The sequence below is a fragment of the Melanostigma gelatinosum genome (genome assembly GCF_949748355.1).
Source record: "Melanostigma gelatinosum genome assembly, chromosome: 1".
NCBI classification, from domain to species: domain Eukaryota; kingdom Metazoa; phylum Chordata; class Actinopteri; order Perciformes; family Zoarcidae; genus Melanostigma; species Melanostigma gelatinosum.
Genome location: NC_136634.1, coordinates 6336486 through 6362361, shown reverse-complemented (window position 1 = coordinate 6362361; position 25876 = coordinate 6336486). Strand labels below are relative to the sequence as shown.

Here is a 25876-nt window from a genome sequence, read left to right as displayed (position 1 = left end):
TCAACAAAAGTCCATTGGTTATTCGATCAAGTTACTGATCCAATTCGTGCCGTCTTTGACGTGATGCACCCACACTGGCTACGCTGCTCTGTGTTTTCTTAGACTGGCAGGTTAGGTTACTGTTGCTGCAGGTCATTTTGCGCTCGCATTAGTGTTTGGCTCCGAGTCCAGACCAGGTTCTGGCAGCGCATCTCGTCCACTCGGAGTGCTGAAGAACCACTGTGCGTGTCTGTGTCCCAGCAACAGACAAGCCCATAAATCAGCACCAATGGAAGGGAGACACAGGACAGGCTACAGACAGACAGAGAAGGTCTTTTGAAAGTGCATTTCTCAAACAAAACACCCTCCTCATGGCTCTTGTATTTCTCTTGTCCTCTCCTCGCCATTCCATCACGGGCAAACACTGCAGCCATCCCACGTTGAACCATAAGTAATCCAATAGGGGCCATGAAGTACATGACGTAAAACTGTTAAGCAACAATACAGACATTGGGAGAAATTGAAGTTCCTACAAGGAACGTTTTATTTTGTGTTGATTTTGGTGGTGACAGTGGACAAAAGTGGTCGTATTTCAGAATCGGTCACCTTGCAAGGCAGCTGGATTCTGGCGATATCACGCTAGACGCCTTCTCAACTGGTTTTGTGAAACACTGTGAATCATCTTATGGGTCAGGCTATGAAATCGGACCTGGTGGCACAGACGGGAAGCATCAAGAATAACTATATCGAATCAGCCAATCTTTTCGCTGATGGTCTTGTTTGCGGTCAAGTAGAGGCATCATTCTTAAATAGAGACTGTTTCATAACAAGGTAAAAGTTCCTTGTTGTAATTTAAACATTTTTACCTGGAATCATCTGTTTAAAATCAAAATGAATTGTACAAGCGCATCAGGCTGTCCCTTGTAATCCAGCAATGATGGGCCGATTGGTACAAAAGACTATTGCTCTTTTAGCTAACAGAAAGAAAAACAAGCGAACTGTGCTGAACAAATGATCATGACACCAAACCATCTGAGAAGTTATGTGTGAAATCATTTTGGATTCGACACTATGGGACATTTGCAGATGAAGGCAACATACAACCTGCCTCAGTAACATTACCTTCAGTGTCAGCAGGTCAAGGCAGCAGGGGCACAGCAAATAAACAGAACATCAATTCTACAATGTAGATTAGGATGAGGATACATGGGAAGGACTTTTACCATCGAGACTGCCGTGTGCTTATCCAGGATGTATCTGGTCGGCTTAAAGGGTGCTTGAAGGTTCAACACATACGGTGAAGTCTTTTCTAGGCTTTAAGATGCTTCAATGTGTTATATAGATATGAAGGGTTTTTATTGACTTAAAGTTAGGGTAAGGCAATTTATTTAAAAAGCTTCTTTTGTTATATTTCTTGAAATTATGACAGCAATCAATCAATCCAATGCTCTTGCTGGTTTCTCCAAAGTTGCCCACACAGAATCGTCTTACATTGTATGTTTGGGAAGGGGTGCTTGGTGGGGCAACTCAAAATTAGACAGGTGTCAGACCCAAAAACTATATCCATTCATCCTCTTCCTGTAAATTCAACACTGTTTTCACCTAACGACTTTACTGGGAAATCCCTAATTTCAACAGCAGATGCATCCAACACTCAGCCTCCATTTGTGGTTAATACGGCTGGCAAGCATCAAAGCTCTGGCTGGTACAAGATGTTCTAAGCTGCCTTGAGCTGTCATGAGCTTATGTGAGGTGTTATGATGAGCCATGACCTCAGGGGTCATTTGTCACCAACCTTAATGTGGTAGCTCTGAGTGAGTGTTGATGGTAAAGGGGCTTCGGGGCCTGGAGCTGAACCAGCGATGGGCCGGCCAAGGAAGCAGCTGCACGCAGCACATGAGGAGCTGATGGCAGGTAGAGCAGGTGCTCTCCTCCAGACGAGGGCTTTTATCAAGCCCTAATGACACAAAGATTAAGATTGGCTGGTAAATATAACTTTAATACTCATTAATCATTTCAGAGAAACTTTAATCCTGATGTGGAGGGAAGGTGACGAAAGCCAGAGAAACTAAGAGCCAAGAAAAACTGATGAGTAATCAAACGTGTGCCAGTGATCTTGGGAGATCAAAGGACTTTTGAAAAGGGGGTTTTATTGTCCTCCGGCTACTTATGAACAGCTTGATTTTATTTTGTGTACTTTTGTTATTACTAGTCTGTGTAGTTGACGCCCCATTTCCCTTCGAAAAAAATGTTATTTCTGCAAAGATGAACCAAAAATCAGGTCTTTCAAAAACCTCAAAATAAATTGTGTCAGCAAATCATTTTATTCTACAGCCACAATATTCGACCAAATCTCTTTTTTCTAGATCGTATTTCAGATCAAAATTATTTTTAACTTAATTAAAGGTGAGGTGTGAAGTGCATATCCCATATACGCATGGGACTGGCCACAAACCTTTATAGGAGAGTACAAAAATATGTGCAACAATGCCATCCTGGCCTCCACACAATCACAGTAATACTCACACACATCACAGACCAACCACAGATTATAGGCCACTTCTTCAGTAATTACTACTGGCCAGGCCTAAGGCATAATCTTGCAATTTCCTCTATGACGCTCAAAGCATGTAATTCCGTATAGGCACCCAACTCCACATGGATCCCCACGTTTTATTTAAACTTGGACCACATACTTGTGATTTTTCAGATTAGAGATTAGCCATTATCTTAAGTGTGCGTATCTTTCAAAAACAAACACTGTTTATGTGGGTTCATTTCCTCGTGGCCATGACTACCGAGCATTAGCCTTCCTCCTCAGCAGATGTCATACACCTTGTTGCATCACCATGGAGCGCCGGCTGAACCGCATGACCTCACGGTGAGCGATGCACCTACCACAGGTCTCTTCAGCTCTCTAACAAACATGTCGAGATTTGAGGTCTCGTACATTTTTTTGCGTGCTGTGCGTAGTTCATAGCAAAAATAAGAGTGAAAATCACAGTATATGGACAAGTTGTCTGTATTATTACTACAGTTCCAATGTCTATATCTGTAAAACATGTCACAGACATGTAAAAAAGTTAACACTTGCTCTTTATGTCTCAAAATACAAGAACAGAACAATATACTCTCTGGGCCATTGGTTACCGGTGTATATAATGAATATAACCGGTGAATACTTTTGTTTCCATATTTCCCTCTGACAGGCAACTTCATAGACCGTTTTAATTTTGTTCTCGAAGGCTGAACCCGCATTCTGCTGTTGACTGGACTCACCAGACTCTCTCGCATTTCGCAATCCTACAAGCACACGCCCACAGGACCCTCCTTCTTGACACTTGGCAACCAATCCATTGGACAAGCAACGACCTGTGATCAAGACAATTGCAAATGCTTTTGATGGGACAGTTAGAAACGGTGCCATTCTTGAAGGTGTATTACTTTGGTGGAGAGAGAACATATAGCCTTGTCATCTCCACCAAGCATCTGTGTTTTCAGTACAGGGCCAGAGAGAGAAGCCTTGTTAGCGGACTGCTACCGGATGCCAACAATGGTATGCTCAAGGCAGCGCAGGTCAGGATGAAAGGGGTGAACAGTGCCTTTTAACAGGGGCAGCTCCTGTTTGGCTGAATTACACACACGCAGTTCCTGGTGTAGTTCTTTGCAAACTTGAGTGGTTCAGCCGATGGAGTAACACACAACAAACGTCCAACAACAGAACACCAGCTCAGCTACTCTTTCATATACAAATGAAAGTGCTACATGTAGTGGCTGTGAGGCGGCTGCAATGCCTCGAGGCTGGTTCGGTAAAAACTTAGGAGCATCAATCCTCTTCATTGTTCCAGTAACAACACCGTGGCATCCAAAGTGAACAGATTTGGAAAATAACCAACTTAGCTATTGGCAGCTGCTGAGCCTAAAACAACTTTGCAGCGATTCAAAACTACAGATTACAAAAAATAATGAGGATAGAGAAAAGAAGAAAGAGATTGCTGTGATCACTGGTAGACCCAGGGAAGGTGCAAAAGTGCCCTCTAGGATGCCCTGCCAGTGGAGAAAACATGATTAAGTGCCTTGCTTGATGCCCTTTCAGTGGAGAAAATGTGCTCAAGTTCCCTCATGGATGACCCTACAGTAGATATAACATAATAAAGTGCCCACTGTAATGCCTTTCATCGGAGACAACGTGATAAAGTGCCTTCTTGGATATCCCTTCAGTGGAGAAAACATGATGAAGTGCCCTCTTGGGTGCCCTTTCAGCAGAGAAAACGTGATAAAGTGCCTTTGTGGATACCCTCCTAGTGGAGACAACATGTTGAAGGGCCCTCTAGTATGTCCTTCCATTGGAAAAACACGATGAAGTGCCCTCTAGGGTGGCCTTCCAGTGGAAAAAACATGATGAAGTACCCCATAGCATGCCCCTACGGTAGATACAACATAATAAAGTGCCTACTGTAATGCCTTTCCAGTGGAGAAAGCGTGACAAAGTGCCTTCTTGGATGTCCTTTCAGTGGATAACATGAGATGCAGTGCACTAATGGGTGCCCTTAAATGGAGAACATGTGATGCAGTGCCATATAGGCTGCCCTACATGCTAGAAAACCCTGCCCCTCACAGGGCCTACATCTACCACTGGCTGCAATCAAATGAGGGAAAGTATAAGAAGAGATCAGACAAGAAAGGACGTAAAAGCGGGTCAGATGTGGAAGGTCAAACATATTCTCCCCTGGTGGTGCAGGATGCAGTTGTTCCTGCAGATCACCATTGTGTTGCTGACATTCTGCAGAGCCGTCTTCTGCCCTGCAATGAAGACGTAATGGAGTGTGTTCTCCTCAATTCCTCCCCAGCACACAGAGGTCGTTATTCAGAGGCCCTAGAAGAGGTCCTGGTGCTAACTTTGCCCATTCAACAAAACAGTGTGCTGGCTATTTAAAAATAGCACATTCAACAGGTCATGCACTTGCCTGCTTAATGATTTACTTCTTTTAACAGTACAATACCAAATAGGCCATGATCTGTGGTTCTATTTTATGGACTCTGAAAGGAATGCGAAGCAGTTGTATTAAAGAAGTTTTAATAGAGGAATTCTGTTTTAAAGACGTGTTTGGCTTTTTTATAGGGTGTTTCATAAAACTTGAGACAGAGAAGAGTACAGGCTTAATTGATAAATTAATCAGAACGGACCAAACTTCAAACGCTTTATTACCAGGCACACATATATCCCTTTATTGCTTGGTCTTTGTTGTATGAGGGACTTTCAATATTGTGGAATGAATAGTCACAACGCTGCCATGTCACTGCCTATTTTTCCGTTAACAAGATCTGCAAATGTGAAATTTGAAACGGAGCATCTATAACTATTATCCTGTCTCTGTCATCTACGGAGTCGTCCCAGTGAGGGGATTTTAAAGTCAGTAATAAAGTTGGATGGAAAGACTGTTAGAGAGCTAGACTCGACACTGACACCTAGTGTTACAGCACGCAAGTTTATCAATGGTGTATTACAGCAACACAAGCCAGTGCTTGTCGGTGATACCTCGGAATAGAAGAAGATTTATGTCGGTATGAAAAACACAAACAGAGAGGTTTGTTTTTCCCACGCTTAAATGTCAAAACAAACAAAAGGCGGGCTTGAACCAAAATATGAATTAGGGAAGAGGTGAGTGATGCTGGTACAATTGAACGTGACATTGTTTCCAAAACCTCACAAAGGCAAATACACATGCCATCATATGGTGCACACACACACACACACACACAAATATGCACACACATGCGTACGGTGAGCCTCTTAAAGCCATAGTGCAGGGAGTGATAATTATGCGTGTAAATTCCGAGACCCCTCTCAGCAGCTCTGCTGGCTGGTGTTGAGAGCTGCGTCCTACTGGCCCTGCTGGTGATGGTAACCCACATAAAGCCAGCTGTCACTGCTTTGAGCCCCCCTATCGTGCACTTTCGCTGCAGCGCTGAAGTGTTGGCATAATCCCGCATCGAAAAACTTGTAGAACAATGTGTGCATTTGGTTTGGTGTGTGCGCAGGCATGACATTCATGTAGATGCAGTTTTTTTTATTTATTTCAAGTTTAAATCAAAGTAAAGAATTAAAAATTGTAATGGAATGTGCAGGAAGAGAATAAGAGCCCACAGAGAGCTTATTTAGTATCTCTTTCTCTAAGACAGTCCCAACTCAAGCTCCTCTTACTACTTTTTAAAAAACATAATGTATTAAGGGGGTAAAAAGAATTATGCCAGTGAGATTTTAAAACACTTAAGAGGGCTTATAAAGATATCTCACAAAGAAATACAAAAAAACACACAGGGTTTTCACCCAGGAGACTTCATGTTGGTGTACCGTGTGAACCAAATGCTTTTGTTGCCTTTTTGTTTTGTTTCAATTTAGTCAACATGTTCAGCAAAACCATGATGATTTCTATCTGAACCTAACCAGGTCGTTTTGTGAATTTACAACGTCAACCTCATTTAAACTGCAATCATAATCCAGGAGAGAATAGATTGAGTGCATTTGAGAGTTTAGTCAGTTTAGTTGTGTGGGGATGTACTTTTGTAGGAGACAGGGTTGTTCCTTAAGTCTTCTTTAGTGGGTAGAGATCTCTCAGAGCTCACTTCTCTGCTCAGGACTACGTGGTATGGTTGAAAACTCCAGACAGAAAACAAAGCTTAACATAAGGATCTTCAATTTGGATATAATAAGTTAGTATATTAGTTATGACATTGAGTAGACAAAATTATGAAACAGATTGAAGTATTTTTTTAAATAAGGAAGGAGCGAATATGTTACTTTAAATGACAACAAGACATCCATACGACCTCACTCAAAGTTGATCTCAGATAGTAAGATCTTTGAGGGGATGAAAACTACTTCAGACTTACAAGGTGCTGTACATTTTAAGGATACGAAGACACAATTATTTACTTTCCTAATTGCCCCTATGAATTATCTTGTAAATGCTCTTTTGACCCCGTTGCATTTTGAGAATATCCATGATCTCTCAGCATCAGCTTATCCACCTGAAAGGCCTTTGGGTCGGAGACGATGACTACTTACACATTCTCACACCAATGCGTTAAATATTGCAGCTTGGTTATAGTGTTAGCATCCCTTTTGCATTTCTCGGTAACGGTGTGCCAATACATAGGAAGTTAGATTTAGGAGGTTGACGTAAACTTGACTGACATCTCGTGGGACTAGTGAGTGAAAAGAGAGTTTCACCAGCGACTCGCGTGACAAAATGTTAACTTTACTTTTAGTTTTCGCACCACACATCTGGACTGAAGTCTTGTGTTTGTTTGACCTATCCATCTCCCCTACTGCCTGCCTTGGGGTACTAACTTGCGCTTTACACTACGCCAGTTGCTCTGCCTGTAATGCTGCAGGTGGGTGTGTCGCATCCACACGCTAAATGAACATCGGTCTCAGATGCAGAGGAGCATTGTTTGCCTACTGTGATTCATATAGCTTATCTAGTTGATATAGCATTCATGCAAACACTTCTGTGAAACCTGTCAGTCAAACTGATAACATTTAGAAGGGCAATTATTGCCCCATGTAATATAAGCCAGTGTCACTTTTACTGTAATTCTCCCTCTCATGCCTGACCATGCTAAAGGTTTTGCAGTTAAACACCTCGTGAAAAATGAAAATGGATGAGTTACACCATATAACCGGTGGTAAGCAGGCAATGAACATCCCTCCATGCGTTCATTTATATCAATATACACCCACAATAATGAGGTGCCATAAAATAACCAAGCTGACCTCCTCCTTCCTTCAATGATCATCCCATAAAGTCCTCCATGAGGTCAGCACGACCACCACAACCACAGAAAGAGGTTTCCCCTCCTTCATTTTCTCCCATGGGAATTGCAGCAGCATGTTTCTTTTCCTGCTGGGTGTTTATTCTGGTAGGCATGGTGGTGGTGTGATATCTCAGGGGCAATGAGCCAAGACTGCCGTGAACACATTCCTCCCTGTACCTGACTGATGAATGTTGAGCATGTAGGACATTTGAGTGCCACTGAACCACACCTCAGAGCTACTGTGCATCTCATGAGCTGTTTCCTAATTACATGGGGGGGGGGGGGGGGGGGGGGGGACAGTGCGTGACAGGCTGAATTCACATCTGCATCTTAAAGCAGGGTGTCTGGGATGCAGACAAGAAGAACACATTTTATTGAACACAGCTCATGTCTGGCTGGGCAGATGGCAATCACATAATGCAACTATTTTAGCATCAGAGTGGCAAGCAGGAATCAGCTGGTTCAGTCATGGGAGGTGACTAAGAGGAGCGGAGAAGAGGGACTGGAGAGCTCTGTGGCGACTGGCCTGGTGTAATCTGGCCTGTACCAAGCTGTCAGCAAAGAAGCAGATGACAAACAGCAGAGTGAAGGAGAGGACAGTGGTGGTCGGGAGGGGGGGTCTGATTCCTGTTCCATCATCTGTGGCTGACAGACAGTGCGGCAGACTTATCTGTCTGTGGTCTCGGGTGACATTTGTCTGGACTAGCAGTGAGTCACACTTTCTGTTTACCTCAAAATGAACCCATCCCTGAAGCTCCTCACTCGCCATCCAACAGCCTCCATCCACCAGCCGCATGAGGGCCGGTAGCAGGGTGGCTTCCACCCGCGGGTTCGCATGCGATGCCAGGAATGTGCTGTGCCCACACCTTGCTTAACCATGACACCTTTCCTGTGGTGTAGGGGCTGGTTCCTTTCAAAAAGCTCTCAACCAGGAGAGTAAATATAGCCCCCCTACTGCAGCCGCTCTTCCTCTGGAGCAGACTTGGGTCAAACAGTGTTGAGAATACTGTTCGACTGTTTGTTTTTGCGTGCTCAGGTGCCAGATTTGTAGGACAATAAGTGAATCCAAGGATGTTTGGACAAGCACAGGAAAGTGCTTGGAAGAAAGTGGATTACACTTTTAAACTACAACTTAACAGATCTGAACTGACCTGATGTGGCAAAACCCCAGCCACCTGGTTCTCTATGACTGTTCAAATAAACACAAGTCTAATATCAGGTCTGCTCTGGAGAGCAGGTTTCCACAACGTGTTCTCAGGTTGGCACTGAGAGCTGTAATGGAAGAGGGACGCCTCTGCACATTCACAAATGTATTATTACTGGTGCAGGTTGTTGGAGACTTATCGCCTGAGATTTGTGCTGCAAAGGTCCACCAGTGAATCGGCCTTGAGTAGAGACAATCAGACAAACCACCTGCCCCCACGAAGGTACATTCTACATTATATCTGAGAGCCAAAATATTGTATAAAATTGCATTAAATTGATTTTACAAAATAGTTTAAAGGGTCTAGCCACTTTCTTACTGTACCGACATGAGTGTTGATCTGCTCATCTAACGCTTGGCAAGAGAGTGAATGAGTATATTTCCCCAAAATGTAGAATGGTTGATAATAAAGTTATTGATACAGAAAAAATAGAACTGAAATATTGAATTAAAGATCAAATTAAAAGTATTTTGCACAACATAAATGAGGCATTTGAGAATGGGAAAGGGCAGTGTCCAGACCACACACCTCTGTCCATTGCATCACTAGCACATTACCAGACTCCCATCCTCCCTCGCACCGCCTGCATCCTGACCCCCTCCCCCCCCCACCGCCTGCATCCTGACCCCCCCCCCCCTCCATGAGCATGTTCAACGTTAACCAATGATGACAACATCCTTAACTGGTCAGGAAGCCCCATCAGTGGGACACAAACTCAGATTAGTGGCTCATCCCCGGTGAAAAGAGCCCCTGGCACTTTGCCCCGGCATCCAAATGTAAACCAGCAGTGCTCTCGTGAGAATGACTACCCCCCCCCCCCCCCCCCCCCCCCCCCCCCTCTACCTCTGCCAGGCAACTGCCTCACCCATATATATAAAATATCTGAATCATGAAAACATATGTTGGAGAACAGTATCAAATATGATTTATCAGAGCTGGTGTTTGGAAAATGTCCAAGAATACCCAACTCTTGTCTTGGTTCACTGGTAGCTCATATTTTGTAACTAAAATATGTGCAACTGTATCCCCTCAGCTATCCCCAAATATCTTCTTCTCCATCTGTCTATCTCAGCCTGGAGAGGAAGAGTAGCAGCCCCTGGATCTCTGTTTCCAAGTCTAAACTGAGAAAATCACAGAGCACCTAACAAGACAATGATAGAGCCAATCAAGAAAGCCAGGATTTGCATTTATTATAAGAAGCCCAACAAAGGCCCTGGACTCATGCCGTGGGGATGAGGCCACAATTCCAGTGGAGCAAGACTAATCATGAATGCAAATAAGCACGATGAAAGCGAGAGCGAGAGAGGTGCTGCAGCGTCCTTTGGTAAACGTCTGGGAAACAGCACTTGGCACATCTCAGGGGTTCTACTTGTCACTCAAAGAGAGACTGAAACACACTAGCTGCCGAGACAATGATGTATTCCCACCGAGGAGACAGAGAGGGTAAATGAAACCGAGAGAACACGAGATTAGCAGATAAAGTTTGCACAAAAAGAAGGCGGCGTAATCATCTCCGCTAATTTGTTCGGGGCAACCAGATATTCTCATTAGCGAAGGAATAACCTCACCAGCAGAACGTGCTGTAAAGTTGTATACATCACAACGAGAGATGTCACCGATCTTTGACACAATGTGTTGGAGAGATGAGCAGGCTGTGAGGAAGAAATCTTCATGCGCTATGTGACAGCTTTATTGGGATTGATCATGTTTGAGTTGTGTGGTGAAACCTCCAGAGGGGTATCACTAACTCGAGTCTGGCACTGCAACTGATATTGCTTCATCTCATGCAAAGCTGCGAGCTCTGAGCCTGGCATTCCTCATTATTACTGGAGATTGCTGTATATGCAATCGCAGGCAATAAGATATATTAATAATAAAAGCCTGCAAATTGCACACGTCTCCCGCAGACACAACAAAGACCATATAGACACAATAGGTAGTGTAGACGACAATAAGAAAACCGCTCAAATACACAGCGAGTTATCGGGATGCAAAACAGAGCTCACACACACTGACCAACAATGTGTAATTTACATCCATAAACAAAATAACTTTTCGATGTTATTATGCTTGATTATGTGATTTAGGAATGTGTTTATGTTCAATGAGACCAGATACAGGTTGCAGTGGCTGTTAAAGTGGCTGTGCTGTACGTAGTTGAAATTGTAAATCAATAGTTGGAGGTTTAGAGAAGAGCACTATGGCTCCTGGCACCGAGCTGAACCCTTCAGAGCGGAGGCTATCTGAAAGAGTGTGCCAGTTCACACTGAAACATAAGCAAATACTCAATGAGCGAGCGAGCGAGCTTCCAGGAAAAGCCAGAGAGCCCAGTGGAGATAGCTGCTAATCTGAGCATGAAGCAGAAACCCAAACAAAGGGCGACCGCAGGGCAGGCCACCCGAGCACGGCGGCCAAATGCGTCAGACACCTTTGGGTGATACCAAACCGCAGGACGCGCAACAACCCTGGGAGCCATGGAGAAAGCGGAGCAGCTGTAGCCCACTGTTGAAATAACTGACCACACAGAGGACGTAAGTGAAGAACAATGGTCCCACCGCTGACTTTAAGGAGCATGGAACTCTATAGAGTGGTCTCGTGTGACGTCACAGTTTAGCTGTCGGCCATGTTGGAGTACACACAAAGCCACTGGCATGCACGGCTGAGTCGCATAACCTATCGGTGGTGAACTTTTGTGCTGTCTTTGGTTGTGGCAGCAGAGCTGATAAACAAGAAATCATTCTTTCGTTTGCCAGCGGTCGTTACACATCAAGGAAATGACACGAAGGAGCTATCCAAGCGACGTCGCGAGAAATGGCTGTCACGCATCTCTCGAGATATAAAGGAATGGAATTTGGCGTACACTAGAGTGTGTGCGGATCACTTTATAAGTGGTCAGTGATTTTATTTACAAATTAGTTTGTGAACAGTATTTAATAAAGGAAATATAAATTAAACTTGGACATGAGAAGGTTACCGAAGCTTCATCGGCCCGTGACAGCAGTCGGTACCAGAGACGTGTCGAGCGTGTACAACAGGCGAAACACAGAGATGCAGCCTCAGCATTGCTTGATATGAGTTTAACGTCAGATCATATATATATATATATATATGTGTGTGTGTGGGGGGGTGGGGGGGTGGGGGGGGATGAAGTTAGGAGTTAGTTGAAAGTTAATTCCTACACACACGCACACAATGACGTGCATGTACAATGTAAACAAACACACGTGTCTGTTTGCGCTGAGTAAACATTGAATATTGCTAAATATCTGACCAGATCTGTATATATTTACTCTTCCAATGACGAGATGAGAATTCTCGACGACCGTTGCTTTGACGTCTCGGACCCATCCACTGACAAACTGATTATAAGCGTCGAGCCCTTTGTAGCACGCCAACTCGTCTTTTGTGTAAGGACTGGGGGTGTTCACGAGATACGCGTAGATGTTGGCGTAGTTTACCGATGGAAGATAAGTAGGATCGGCACTGAAACCATCTGCACTCATCGTATAGGGATCCAAGTTACCAATAACCTTCAATTTGGCCAGGTAGCGAACCTTTGATGCACTATCCAGTGATTCAAAGTATGGTATTTTCGCCGCACTTCCTTGTTTACTCGCCGCCATGTAGGATCTGTATGTACTCCAACATGGCGGACAGACCTCGTAACTAAGGAGATCGTGACGTAGGTGAGACCACTCTATACATTAAACCTTAGTTGTTTCCTGTGAAGATGGAAGTTTATTTTGAAAAGAAGTATGCATGTAACAAGCGAAAGCAGACTCATGTTGCTGGACTTTTGCAGGAAAAACGCACAAAAAGTGAGAAGTAATTTTTTGTTAGACATCAATAAAACGGGGATGAATTGATATCATTGTATAAAGAGAGTGACATGAGAAGATCAATCTCATGTCTGTAAGTTAAATCAGCTTTAATCACTATTTTAAAGTGATTAGTGACTCGTCTAAAACATTTAAGAAAGGAATAACTTCAATAGAATCATTCTATACACTGTAGCTTCTTTACATTCTATTAGAATGTAAAGAAGTTACATTCTAATAGAATGTAACTTATTTAATAGAATGTAACTTCTTTACATTCTAATACAATGTAAATAAGTTACATTATATTAGAATGTAAAGAAGTTACATTCTAATAGAGTGTAACTTATTTAATAGAATGTAACTTCTTTACATTCTAATACAATGTAAATAAGTTACATTCTATTAGAATGTAAATAAGTTACATTCTAATAGAATGTAACTTCTTTACATTATAATACAATGTAAATAAGTTACATTGTATTAGAATGTAAATAAGTTACATTCTATTAGAATGTAAAGAAGTTACATTCTATTAGAATGTAAAGAAGTTACATTCTATTAGAATGTAAAGAAGTTACATTCTATTAGAATGTAAAGAAGTTACATTCTATTAGAATGTAACTTCTTTACATTCTAATACAATGTAAATAAGTTACATTCTAATAGAATGTAAATAAGTTGCATTGTATTAGAATGTAAAGAAGTTACATTCGAATACAATGTAACTTCTTTACATTCTAATAGAATGTAACTGGGACTCAATTAACTTTGATGTGACTACAATGTGGTGCCATGAACAATTTCTGAAACATAACAATATACATCCCAGAGGACATTTCCTTGCCTTGTTAGAGGACATGCAGATAATTAGAAGGCATCTGAAATATGTTTCATCAAAACACTATTGTATTTCTTGTTGAATTGATACTTACAACTATTTGCGCTACCCTAAAGTGCCATTTATTATAATGTTGCAAACATGCATACAAAATTTAATTCCAAAGAAATGGCTTGCACTGCAAAAACAGACTCTTCTTTGAAAACCAAAATGTTTATGGACATTATGGACATTCACGCAGTGCACTACTTCCTTAGCAAAGTCGGACATTGTCCGGGTATTCCTTTCACAGAGAAATGGACATTTTTAGAGAAGGCCAAAAAGTCCTCTCACGCTACTCTAATTCATATTGACAGGAAAACAATAACAGCCGGGTTGCTTCACAAACAAGTGGAAAACTCAAATGCGGGCTTTCCCTATAATTTTGTTTGTGGAAAAGCCTGTTTGTCCTCAATATGTCACATTCTTCCCCATCAGTGGCACAACACACCACATGGCCTCGGCCTAATGTTGTGGGTTTCCGCATAGGAGCAGCCAAGCATATTTCACAAATACACATTTCACACTGCTGACACTGTGAAAGTGTCAGCAACATGTGTTGCTCTGAGAAGTCTCTGTGAGCAATTTTTATTCATGAAATGGTTAAGACAGTTGTTGGAAATGGTATCTATCCAGCATGAGGAATGATTCCTTAAGATGATGCTTCGTGAGCACACACGCTCACACACATGCACACTGAAATGCATCCAAAGACAGTACCGCTGCGCCCATAAGGAAGTAGGCACCACATAAGAAAATAATATGGTAAACAGGAAACATGGGCGTAAGAATGCCAAATGCATTCTGCAGCTTCAGCTCCAGTCCGTCCTCAGCACAGCAGCAGCTATTTTTGGGAAAGATTGCGAAAACAGCCAGCAGTCTATCAATGCTGGGAAAAAAAAGAAAATCTACTCCTTGTACTGAAGTGAAATAACATTGTATCATATCGTCAAATAAATGACAAGTCTAATCAGTGACAGTATATATGTAAATGTGATGTTTATGAGCTCAGTTCAAACCATAAGGGAGAACAGTTTTCCACTTTATTGTGTGCAGCTGTCTGGTTGAGTCACTGGCCCTGTATATTGGCAAGTGGGCAGCGTTTTTTGCAGACCTGGCGCTGCGCCAGCTTTTGGTTCCTGTCATTATCTGTGCTTTGTGTCTCAGTGATGGCCACATGCACGTAATGAATAGGCCACTCTTTTCCATTAAAATAATACCCTCATCAAGTGGGCTCCTGTCAGCAAAGTTGCATCTGTGCCCGACCGAGCTCCGTGCTTCAAGACAGCTCACGGAGCGAGGACCAAAGGCTGGAATTTTAATTGTTTCACTGGAATCAACGAGTTAGCCATTCAAACAGGCTGGCACAGGACAGCTTTCCATGACAGATGATGAGCAGATAGAAGGAGGGGATTTGGGAAATGTTGCTGTAAATTAATCCTGGACAAACCGCGGCTTTGGAAAGTTTTGTCTTGTTGAAATGGACTACAAAGGGTGGACTACAAAGAGAAGTGGACTTGAAAGAAGAGGTTAGACGTAAAATGAGGAGGGGGTAGGCGGCTACTTGTTAAGGAAAGATGCATCCTTTTGAGTCTCAGGGAGATTAGACATTTCTTCAAGTGACAAAACACCGTATTAACCTCCGCCTGACCCTTAAGGATTGACCTTTGACTTGTGACCCGACACCGCTGCGCCTTACTCCTGTTGGGAGTCATCAGCATGAGCCTTTTCATTACAAGTAACGGTTGTGCCAAAATGCCAAAAGAAAGAGAGAATGCGAGGATTGTCTGGGTGCATGTGGGACAGAAGATGGAGGGATAGAAGTAAGAGGGGGGTGCAACAGAGAGAAGAGTTTAATTAGAGACACAGCACCTCTGGTAATCCACTCTCACCCTATTCACAAAAAGAACAAGGGTGGGAGGGATGGGCATGGAAAGATGAGAAGTTTTTAACAAGAGGTCAGAGAAATTTTGGCTTAGAACATGGGCCTTTATCAAATCCACTGACAAATCCGCAGATTAGTCCATTCCATTGTTTTCAGGAAGTCCACTCCCACCGACCCCAAATGCAGGCGGCGGATTTAGGAACTTTGCAAGAGGTCCAAGCCACTGAGCTGGATGGCAGAGATGTGTGTGTGTGTGCGTGTGTTTGTGTATTCACGTGTAACTGTGTGTGCAACTGTGCATACTCGTGTGCATGTGGGGGGGGGGGGGGGGGGTGACACAGTGAGGAAGGGGTTGTCAGGAAGGCTTGGGCTCAAACACAAAGCTCTGACCAAAAAATTCCATTGATCGCTCCTGACTTTCTGGCCACCAAAAGCAATGCAGACGGATGGCGGGCCGGTTTCCCACTGTGACCTCTCCATAGATAATATGTACTTTGGAAACTGTCATCCCTCTTGGTTTCATTAAACATTTTTTGATATTTACATGGCCTGCCGAGCTGTTCTCTATACAGAGTCAATTCGGTCAAAATGTGAAATCCTCCACCTTGAGTAAACACCATGCTTTCTTCCCTGCAGAGTCACTTTACCGCAACCGAAGTCACTGGCATTTGACATAGAGCTATGGTCAAAACACTTGTGGACAGCAACAAAAGTCAACAGAGGATATGAATCAAATATTCTGTTACTAAATTTTGAGAAAAGCCTGTTCTTTTTCCCCTCCTCGTCCTCTGTCTTACCTGTTACTTGTCACAGTGTGTCTGCAGCACTATGCTCCCTGTGCTATTCAGCCTGGGGAAATGGGGCATTGGAGTGATGACAAGGAGAGAGAATCACTTGCAAGCACTGAATCTGTCTTAGCGCACTCCTGCACCCATTTAAGGTAGGACTCTTTCAACTCCGAAACCAGGACGGAGGAGAGAAAACACATTAGCAAAATAGGCAGAAAGCTGAGACACAAAAGGGAAATGATTTATTATAGCTTTCAGCAGAAATACCTGCAGAGGAGTGCAGGCCCTCAGGTGCTTTTCTGGCAGAGTGTAGAGGAGGATATGAGAGTCGGTGCTGAGAGATGCGCTGGAATTAGGAGGCAGGGAGTCTTTGGCAGGTAGGCAGAGAAAGTGTTGGTACCTTTCCTCGCTGGTGGGGATTTCAGGGAGAGTTGAGGGAAGGATGATTCAACCAATGAAGGGTAGCTGGAAGGCATTTTTATCAAAGTGATCTCAGTTGTTTTCTTAAAAATCACATATTCATGGTTTTTTTTGTTTTTGCTCGTCTGCTTCCACAGATGAATGATCTTGAGAATACAAAGATAAGATGTGACACCTTGGGAAGAGCATGATAAAAAATGAGGGAGATTCCATTTGGAAACATCATTATGGATAATAAAAATTCTCAAAGTTCAGATTTTATAAAATGTTGACGAACCTTTATCCAGCTGTTAAAAATGAAGTCCGTGACAACAAGCAGAAAGTAAACAACAACATTGTAATTTACGGACTATTGTGGGGATTTTCAGCCCAGTAGCCAGAATACAACGTTGACATTTTACATTTCTGAAAAGCAAAGACACGATGAACCAAAAAATACGTTTCATATCAACTTATCAACATATATCAACATTATAGTGTTTTAACCGCTCATTCTCAATTAGGTTTATGTTTATGTATTATCAAATGTGAACAAAATCTGGCCGGTATTTTAACATAATACCAAATATTGTGAATATTCATGTAAATATGTCAATAGCTGGCATACATCTCTGTAACGTTAGCTACATATTCTGTTGTTTAGAATGATGCTGTTCTCTACAAGAGGGGGCATTTAAACAGTAAGGTGACTGGGTGGTAATGATACATTACTTCACTTTGGGGACACAAAAAGGTACTTATTTATGTAGTTAAGAAATTAAAATATTGGTTGTATGACATTTAGGTCAGGAACGATTCATTAAAGAAAGTGCAGTCTGTTCTCATATCAGGATTTGACATTCCCGTCTCAAAATTTCAATTACATTTCTGCTCATTGTGTTTCTTTTGTGGTCTCTTTTTAAAATATTGTTTAATGAAGCTATCCAACCAGCCACCACTCGTATTGAACGTATGAACCAGTGGTACTGGCTTAACAGCAAACATCCCTCACAATGTGACAGCGCCAAGACTGTTGAGCTGCTTGAAACGGGGAAAAACTGTGGAAACAAACTGTGTTGATCAACAACTCCTACGTCGTTATAGAGTTAGAAACAAACATTTCAACCTCTTTTTCTGAATTCCAAACCACATATGTTTGTGCAGTTCCTAAAAAATGAACAACTATATACAAAAGGTTCTGTTCTCGGATTTCTTACAAGTGTTTCCTTTTAGAGAACATTCACTAAATTACTGAGAGCACCTTTCAAAACGAACTAAACTAAGTCTTGGCTGTACTTGCCCACTGATTGGTTGATGCATTTCCAGATTACAGACTAAAATAAAATCCCATCTGCTGAGGATTCTTGGGCTTCCGTTTGACCAGATGGCCAGGTGACAGACATCTTACGTTTTACTGGATTGCCTCTGTTTGTGGAAATGGTGCAGACTAGCTCTATTCCAATCAAAATGCTGTTGTCGCAATCCATGCAAAAAGTTCCTTGTTGATATGAGCTCATTCAATCGTACACAATTGTCAACCCAACTGCAATCTGGTCAAGTGAGAAAGGTAGTAACTGGGGAATATTCATTCATTCATTTCTGTGGTAACGATGGTGTTCATTCACACTGTTACACAGCAGCTCAAATTGTTTGCTGTATAGCTGATCGAAATGGACACACACTCAAAGGAGTCTGAAAAGCCGAACTTCATAGACAGGGGGAGATGCATTATTCATTTAAATATGGGGATAATGGCGGGCACTTTCAGGCAGTCTATCTTGGGAGGCATTGATAGGGTTGCACCCCGTTGTAGACACGACAAATGCCAGAAGTAGTTGTGCAAAGAATTAAAAACGCCTCTTCCCGGCTGGCCAATCACGTGGCTCAGCTGAAGTTTGAAAGTGGTGACAGTTCACTCCCCTCTAACTTTGACTGCAGAGTTTAGACACAGTGTTGCCCTTGTGCCCTTGTCTTGATCAGTTTACACCAGTTCGTCCTAAAGGGTCTTTTTCACCCCAACTCCCTTTCTTTTTGTCATTTTCTGTGCAAATTTCTCCTTCGGTGAGCAGCGCTAGTTTTATTGGTTGTTCTGTTTTGGTTCAGGTAGCTTACATGTAAGTATTCATGCTCTGGCTGGTTTTGGGGGTTTGCATTGTCAGGGTGTCCACGTGTCCTGGAAAACTTGGAACACTTGACTCATTTTCCAGTCCTTTAAAAACACATGGAAAATGAGAAGTACAAGCAGCAATATATTTGAATGCAAAGACAGGTTTTTCAAGAAATGCGTTATAAAATCTGAACATGAAATCAATACTCTCAAATTGAAAGCCTATACGCTCTTGAATAAAGGTAAGAAAACGATTCATACACGTCCCAGCACATGGTAGCACATGCAGGTGGGATGACACTACATTGCTTTCTTTCCAATTAGTTTTAAACAGTTGTACAATGTAAAATGAGTTAGCACGTTTGGTTCACTTGCTAAAGTTGCTTGCGAGCTTGTTTTGCCTGCAAAGGCTTAAAGTTTGTGCTTCAACTCTACATGTTTCTGTTGGTCCCTAAATTGACCAAGTCATTCAATAGTTTTGATTCTTTTTAACTCCTAAAGCCTCTAATAACCCACACAGGTGTTTTCAGTTATTTGGGCTGATTAGACCTCTGCTAAGGTTGAATATGGGAATTAATTAATCACCAATGTGTCCCGCCCTAACAGGTTCAACACAGCTAACAGGAGGCTCAGGAAGATGTCACTCATTAAGTGTAGACACGCCCACACATTCTTGAGCAGAGGTCTAATCAGCTAGATGAATTGAAAACACCTGTGTGGGTGTTCAGAGACTTTAAGACTAAGACATGGTGAAAATAAGTGCTGTGTGATTTGTGGAGGATCTTTAGGTTTTATTGATCTTTGTTGAACACATTTTACACTCAATGCTTCAATGTGAAAATGGTAAACAAAGCTCCAATGCACTGTGGAATCACCATAAGTGATTTCCTATGAAAAGGCAAGCCTTTACAAGGCTGGAAGACTACCTTCAACAATCTCTGTATTGTAGTTTAACCCAGCTAAACAGAGTTGCCCACAATCCAAAGTATTTGTCAGGTTGACTGAACAGATCTGGGTTTTTGTTTGGGTTTTGCCATCGTGTCACGGATGCCACGTAACTCATTTGTGATGTCTGCAGTTGTGTCTGTGTATTTTCTCAATGTAAATCCTAGACGGGGAGAGGTTCAAACACTCCTCTGAGGGAAAAAAACATGACTTTAATCGCCTGCAATTTGCTGTCCTCTTGTATAGTAAATAAGCCACAGGATGTCCGCTGCTTTTGTGTAATGCCTTTGCTTATTCATAAGATCCCACATTCACATGCATTCTCAGTATTCGTTTTTCACACACGTCACACCAGTCTCAAGTTCTGCTTTCGTTCTAAAAACGTCGTTGGCAACTTGAAGGAAAAGCAAATATTGAACTACTTCTTAAAAATAATTTTCCACCTCACTAAAAGGACCACACACACTTACACACAGACACACACTCACACAAACACATATCAATGCATGCATGTTGCGTGCATGTCTCTCTCCCTGGCACACTCTCTCTAACACACACACAGTTCTGCTTTCCTTTGAAGCCACATCCTGAATCTCCTTCCTCAGGGGAGAAGATTTACACTGTGGTTGTTCTTCAGGTACACCATAAGAGTTCTCCCTTAAAGCCTCTACACTTACAAACCCCAGATTTTCTGACTTTTTTCCAACAAAATGGATTGAGTGGAAAGAAAGGAAAATCATATTAGTAGATCTCCTTCACTGCTGTAATGTTTGATTGAATTAATAAAAATCCCAATTGACTAACCGTAGTCGAAGTGATCAGACGTGTTTTTCATTTGCAGGTCTCACACAACAGATACGCTCTTATTTGAATCTACGCAGATGTCTGTGCAGGCGCGTCTAAAAACATTGCGATGGAAGATTTCTATGATCGATCGGGAGACGGGTGGAAGTTTTCAATCTGGATGAATAAACAGAGTCTCGAAAGAATCAAAGCTGTTGGTCTTTATTGCAATAAAGAGAGAGCTGTCCCAAAGACACGTATTTCAGTGTACTGTGAGAAGGCTTCTAAAAGCATACCAAAAGGTTCACGCCTTACAAGTTCAGAAAATGTGTAAAAAACGGAGTACAAGTGAAACAGACAGGATGTCTGTTTCTGCAGACATTCAGTTTCTGGAGTCAAGGTCTCTCTCTGTCTTTCTCCTAAGACAAAGACACAGTGTCTCTTCACTTCTCACCCTCGTCGGAAGAGATAACAAGACACCTGGAATCCAAAACGAATTAAACTCGTCGACAGAACTACTGTTCTGTAGCTGCACATTTAGTACTTACATTTCTCATGATACTATGACATATTTTCCCATCACAACATACACACGTCCTAGTCTCTCTCCTAGTTCCCGCAGTGTTTTAACCCAAAAGGAATCTTTGTAAATTGATGGACGAGTGCACGTTGGGTCAAAAACGTTACGGACATGCCAAGGACAGCGGTCAACCACTGCAGACATTATGGTTTTATCCAACACCGCCGAGTAGATCTGCTCCAGACAGTCCTATTCATATGCCCAATGCCCAATCTTCTGCCCAATGTCCATTATTGAAGCTTTCGGAGATCCAAATGGAAAGTTTATCATTTTTAACAGTTCCAGCCACTAAGGGACCTGCTAAATGTGCTATGTCACCTGAGGGTCGTACTGTCACTGAAATAAAGAAGAAATGGTTCGGTATGAAAAACCTTGACTCTTGTCTCTTTACTGCATGACACTTTTATGCTGCCGCCTTGGCCAGGTCTCCCTCGGAAAAGACATTTCAAATTCAATGGGACTATCCTGGCTACACAGCGGTTAAATTGAACACATTTTTAATACAAAAATGACTTTAGGCTGTGATTTGCTTGCCACAATGCTACAATGCAGAACATAAGACAATAAAAGGATACAGTTCTGTTGTGCAAGCAGCAACAGAACTCAAAGTGCCTAAGCTTTGCAAGGCATAGCAAAAATGTTGATGCTTTGACCTGCGGTTTGCGGAATATCAGCAAATGTCTACTTGTAGGTTTGCGCTTTGGGCTACACCAAACTGCCAAAGCTTCACATTTTGAAACTTTGCAATTTGAAATCGGTATCGTGTGACATTATAATTTTTTCTGCGAGATGCGTCATGGTTTTAAAAAGTATTGTAATCTGAACCTGGCCTGTCTCTATAACATCCTTGGTGTAACAAATCTCGCCTTGAAGGAAAAAATAATACTGGATTCAGGGGGCAGCTATTTGAACACTGCTCTGTGCATATTTTCAATTCTAAACTGGTCATTATATTCAATTCATGCCAACACTGATACAGTTTTACCAATCATTCTGTGACAGCCTATGCAGACGATTGGCTAGCAAAAAACACCACCCACCAATCACAAGGGCCACCAATCTACAATAAATGATGCTTCAGCTTCCTGCGGCCAACATAGTGTCAGCTAACACATCATCAGCATTCCTGACGTTTTGCCCAGTGCAAAGGTCTATTTGCACTGCCATAATAACACAATTGAACGAAATACAAAATGAAACAGGAGAAGAATGGAATTCAGCCTAATATGCTTGGTTTCAGAGAGGAAGGAATTGCCTCTCTCGCCTTGTTTACCGTACTCAGGCAAAATAAATCATAATGCTGACAAATGTACATTGCTTTCCAATCTACAAGCATATAATATCTTTGTGTGGTTTCTTGTCACAGGAAATACTGTCAGATGCAATTACATACAGCAAACCTTCTTCTTAAAAATAAACAATTCACAATAGAGGTAGCAATGCACTCAGGGTTAAATTGTTGCCCTCTGTGCTGCATTTAATGTTGTTTTCTTTGTGTGTGTGTGTGTGTGTGTGTGTGTGTGTGTGTGTGTGTGTGTGTGTGTGTGTGTGTGTGTGTGTGTGTGTGTGTGTGTGTGTGTGTAGGTGTGTGTGTGTGTGTGTGTGTGTACAGTATATTACAATTATATGTCTGAGATTTGGCAATTTCACTGACCTTGGCTATAACACATGGCCTGACCAGCCAGATACCAACATGTCTGTGTTTCATACTCAATATCGAAGGCCATGACTGGATTGCATAAAATAAGAGCACAGAAAATCCCTTTGCACTCAAAAAAATAATTCATTGGATGAACTCAATTAAATTGTGGGCAGGTTTTCCACCGAGGAAATATAGTTAAACCTAACTTAAACTAAAAACATCCATGCAATATAATTAAATTGAGTTAGTCCGACTCAATTTTATCAAATACAACCTAAATAAAAAAATACCATTCATGAAATGAAATTGATTTGTGTTAGTCCAACTCAATATAGTACAATTCATTGGAAATGAATTAATCAGGTAAAAAACTTTTTTTATTTGACCCCCAATTAAGACACGAGACAAAACCTAGTTCAAGTGTTTTTTATTGAAAATGCTTAAATACATTAAATATGGTACAAATCTGACCATCCATGATTCTAGAGCCTGCATTTCATTTTTTTAATATAATTTGTTGTTTTTTACAAAAACACTGATCAGAAAAGGATAGCAAAAAAATTCCAAAATGATCTATACAGTGCATCTTTCATCGTTTTTAAATATTAAAACAGTAGTCTTGTAACAGCTCCACAACTGGTGACAAATAAATACCAAGCTATCCCAAATCCCTTGGCGCCACAAACAAAGACGCCATGAGGGTGGAGGCTATGCACTGCTCTCCAAACAGGGAATATCATTGCACTGCAGTGTAGTCACTCACCATAAACTATCATTTCCAAAAAGCACAAAACTTCCTGCAATCGATATGTACAACCACTATTGCAAGTGCTAAATTCCCACTACTTTGGTTTGTCAAGAGCAATACAGCTGTTTTCTTTCCTACCAGTACAGATGGTAGTACAAAAGGACTCATTTACACTGAAGAATAGCCGATGATGTGTTATCATGTGCAGAAACAGGCAACTTGGACCACTTTTGGGCTACAACAGTAAAATCACAAAACATCCACAAACTAAAACTTATAGATTATAAATAACAAGGATACTCATAGTCAATGGAAGTTACAGCGTATTGAACCGTGTTAGGGTCCATTTCAACTCGAGTAGAGAGTCATTCAATCAGACAACGAGGAAAATGGACGTGCAAGTTGACGTTCAAGCGTAATCACACTCGAGTTGGGATGTGGAGGTGAATTGGGCAAAACTTTCTGCGGGTAAACACTTAACCAAGCTTGCAGTGACATGTAAAAGTTCCGTAATTTACAGTCTCTGGCTTGCCTCTGTGCAGCTTAGTCAATTTTTTCAAAATGTCAGAACCAGGAAAACATCCATGAGGTCATGGATTGTCGTTGACTGGGCGGAAGATGAAAGTAGAAAACATCCAAAAGATCTGACAAGGTTCTTTGGCTTTGTCACTTGGTGTTCACCTCTTGTGCAAACATCTTGATTTTCAGCTCCTGTATCTTAGAATTCAGCTTGTGCCCATCCAAATTCATTATGACCTTCTGGAGAAGCTCAAAGATGTACTTGAAGTTGTCTGGAAAGCTTAGATTAAGGGCACAAATTAGCCCAAATCATGATGAACGCCATGATGACACCGTCTACGTTGTTCAGGACTTTAATGCAGTTGATCAAGTCCCACGTCCTCTGGCTCCCAATCTCTTTGGATCATGTAAATCCTTATGACAGTGAATGCGATGTCCCTCACTGCATCCTCAGCGGCGGAAGCCTGACAACAACACAAACACAGAAAACTTGTGTTTAAACTTGTGATTAATCCACAAACATGTGTATATATATATATATATATATATATATATATATATATATATATATATATATATATGTGGGTAACACTTTGACGCTACATGGGAAACATATTGCGATAAACTTACCAGATTGATAAAGAGTCTGGATCTTCATTGAGGTAGATGACAGGCTTCTCAGATGCCCTTCCCTTTTGGTGTTGATGTCATCACACTAAAGGTTCTGGATAAAAGCAGAATAAAAGCAGGCCATTTACTATTCATCAAATGTTTTTAAAAAAGCAGATATGGACAAGAAAATATTACAATAACCACCCCAATACAGTGAAACTAATATTGTATACATATGTACTAACCAAATCATTGATGGTCAGGACATCCTTGACCTTTTCTCCTTCACACCTCCTTTGCTCTTTAAGCCCTGTATCAGGGAGTCTGAGAAGAGGTCCAGCTGTGACATGAACTTTGATTGAAATGGCTTGGTGGTGATCAGCAGGAACTCTGCATTGACCTGAATAACAAACAAAATACAGCTGTTTGTTACTTGTTTATTATAATTACTATCACATTATGTGGGATTATTAGATTCAAATTGCGATTGTGAAGCCATTAATCATCAAAATGGTAAACACATAGAAACACACATTTACTTACTTAACTTTGCTGGAACAGGGAAGGGGCCTCTGCTCCACAATCTCTGGTTGAATGTGCAGTTCAGCATGTGTGATTGAGAAGCTTACTCCATGTATTAAATGTATATGGGCAATGTATGGACATGTATAGCGATAACTGCCCCTACAATGCCCATGCAACAAGAAATACCTGCTAGCTAGTTCCAAACTGCATTCTTTACACTGCCACATGCAGAGTCCTAAAGAGAATAAAGAGAATTAGTACATATCAAACTGAACAAATAACAATGAGAGATCAGCTTGCATCGAGCATATAACCTATTACGTGCTATCATTAGGAGGTTGCCTCAAGAAGCTTGGTAATGCTGATCAAACTGCAAAAGATGAGATGAATGTATTTGTGGAGGGAAAGGCTGGAATAATCCAAAATTCACATAAAACAAAGTCAAGTCAAAAGTGCTTTAGAGCACTCACAGATATAATGTTACCATTTAGAATAGACTAGCAATTCACCTTTTACAGCAACACTAAAGCTACATACAACAGCAATCAAATCATGCAAGCATGTTAAATAAGATTAAGACAGTCATTTTAATAAAATATCAAACTGTTTGGCTTGAAAACTCATTCGCACTCCTGCCTGC

General features: G+C 41.6%; 1 long non-coding RNA gene across 1 annotated transcript; it reads right to left on the bottom strand.

Annotated features, from left to right (window-relative positions):
* Positions 1–23410: 23410 nt before the first annotated feature.
* On the bottom strand, positions 23411–25328 carry LOC306781788. The gene is made up of 4 exons (XR_013772233.1): positions 25255–25328; positions 24957–25111; positions 24730–24823; positions 23411–24563 (listed from the first exon to the last, which is right to left on the bottom strand). It is a non-coding gene; the product is annotated as an uncharacterized lncRNA (long non-coding RNA).
* Positions 25329–25876: the final 548 nt, after the last annotated feature.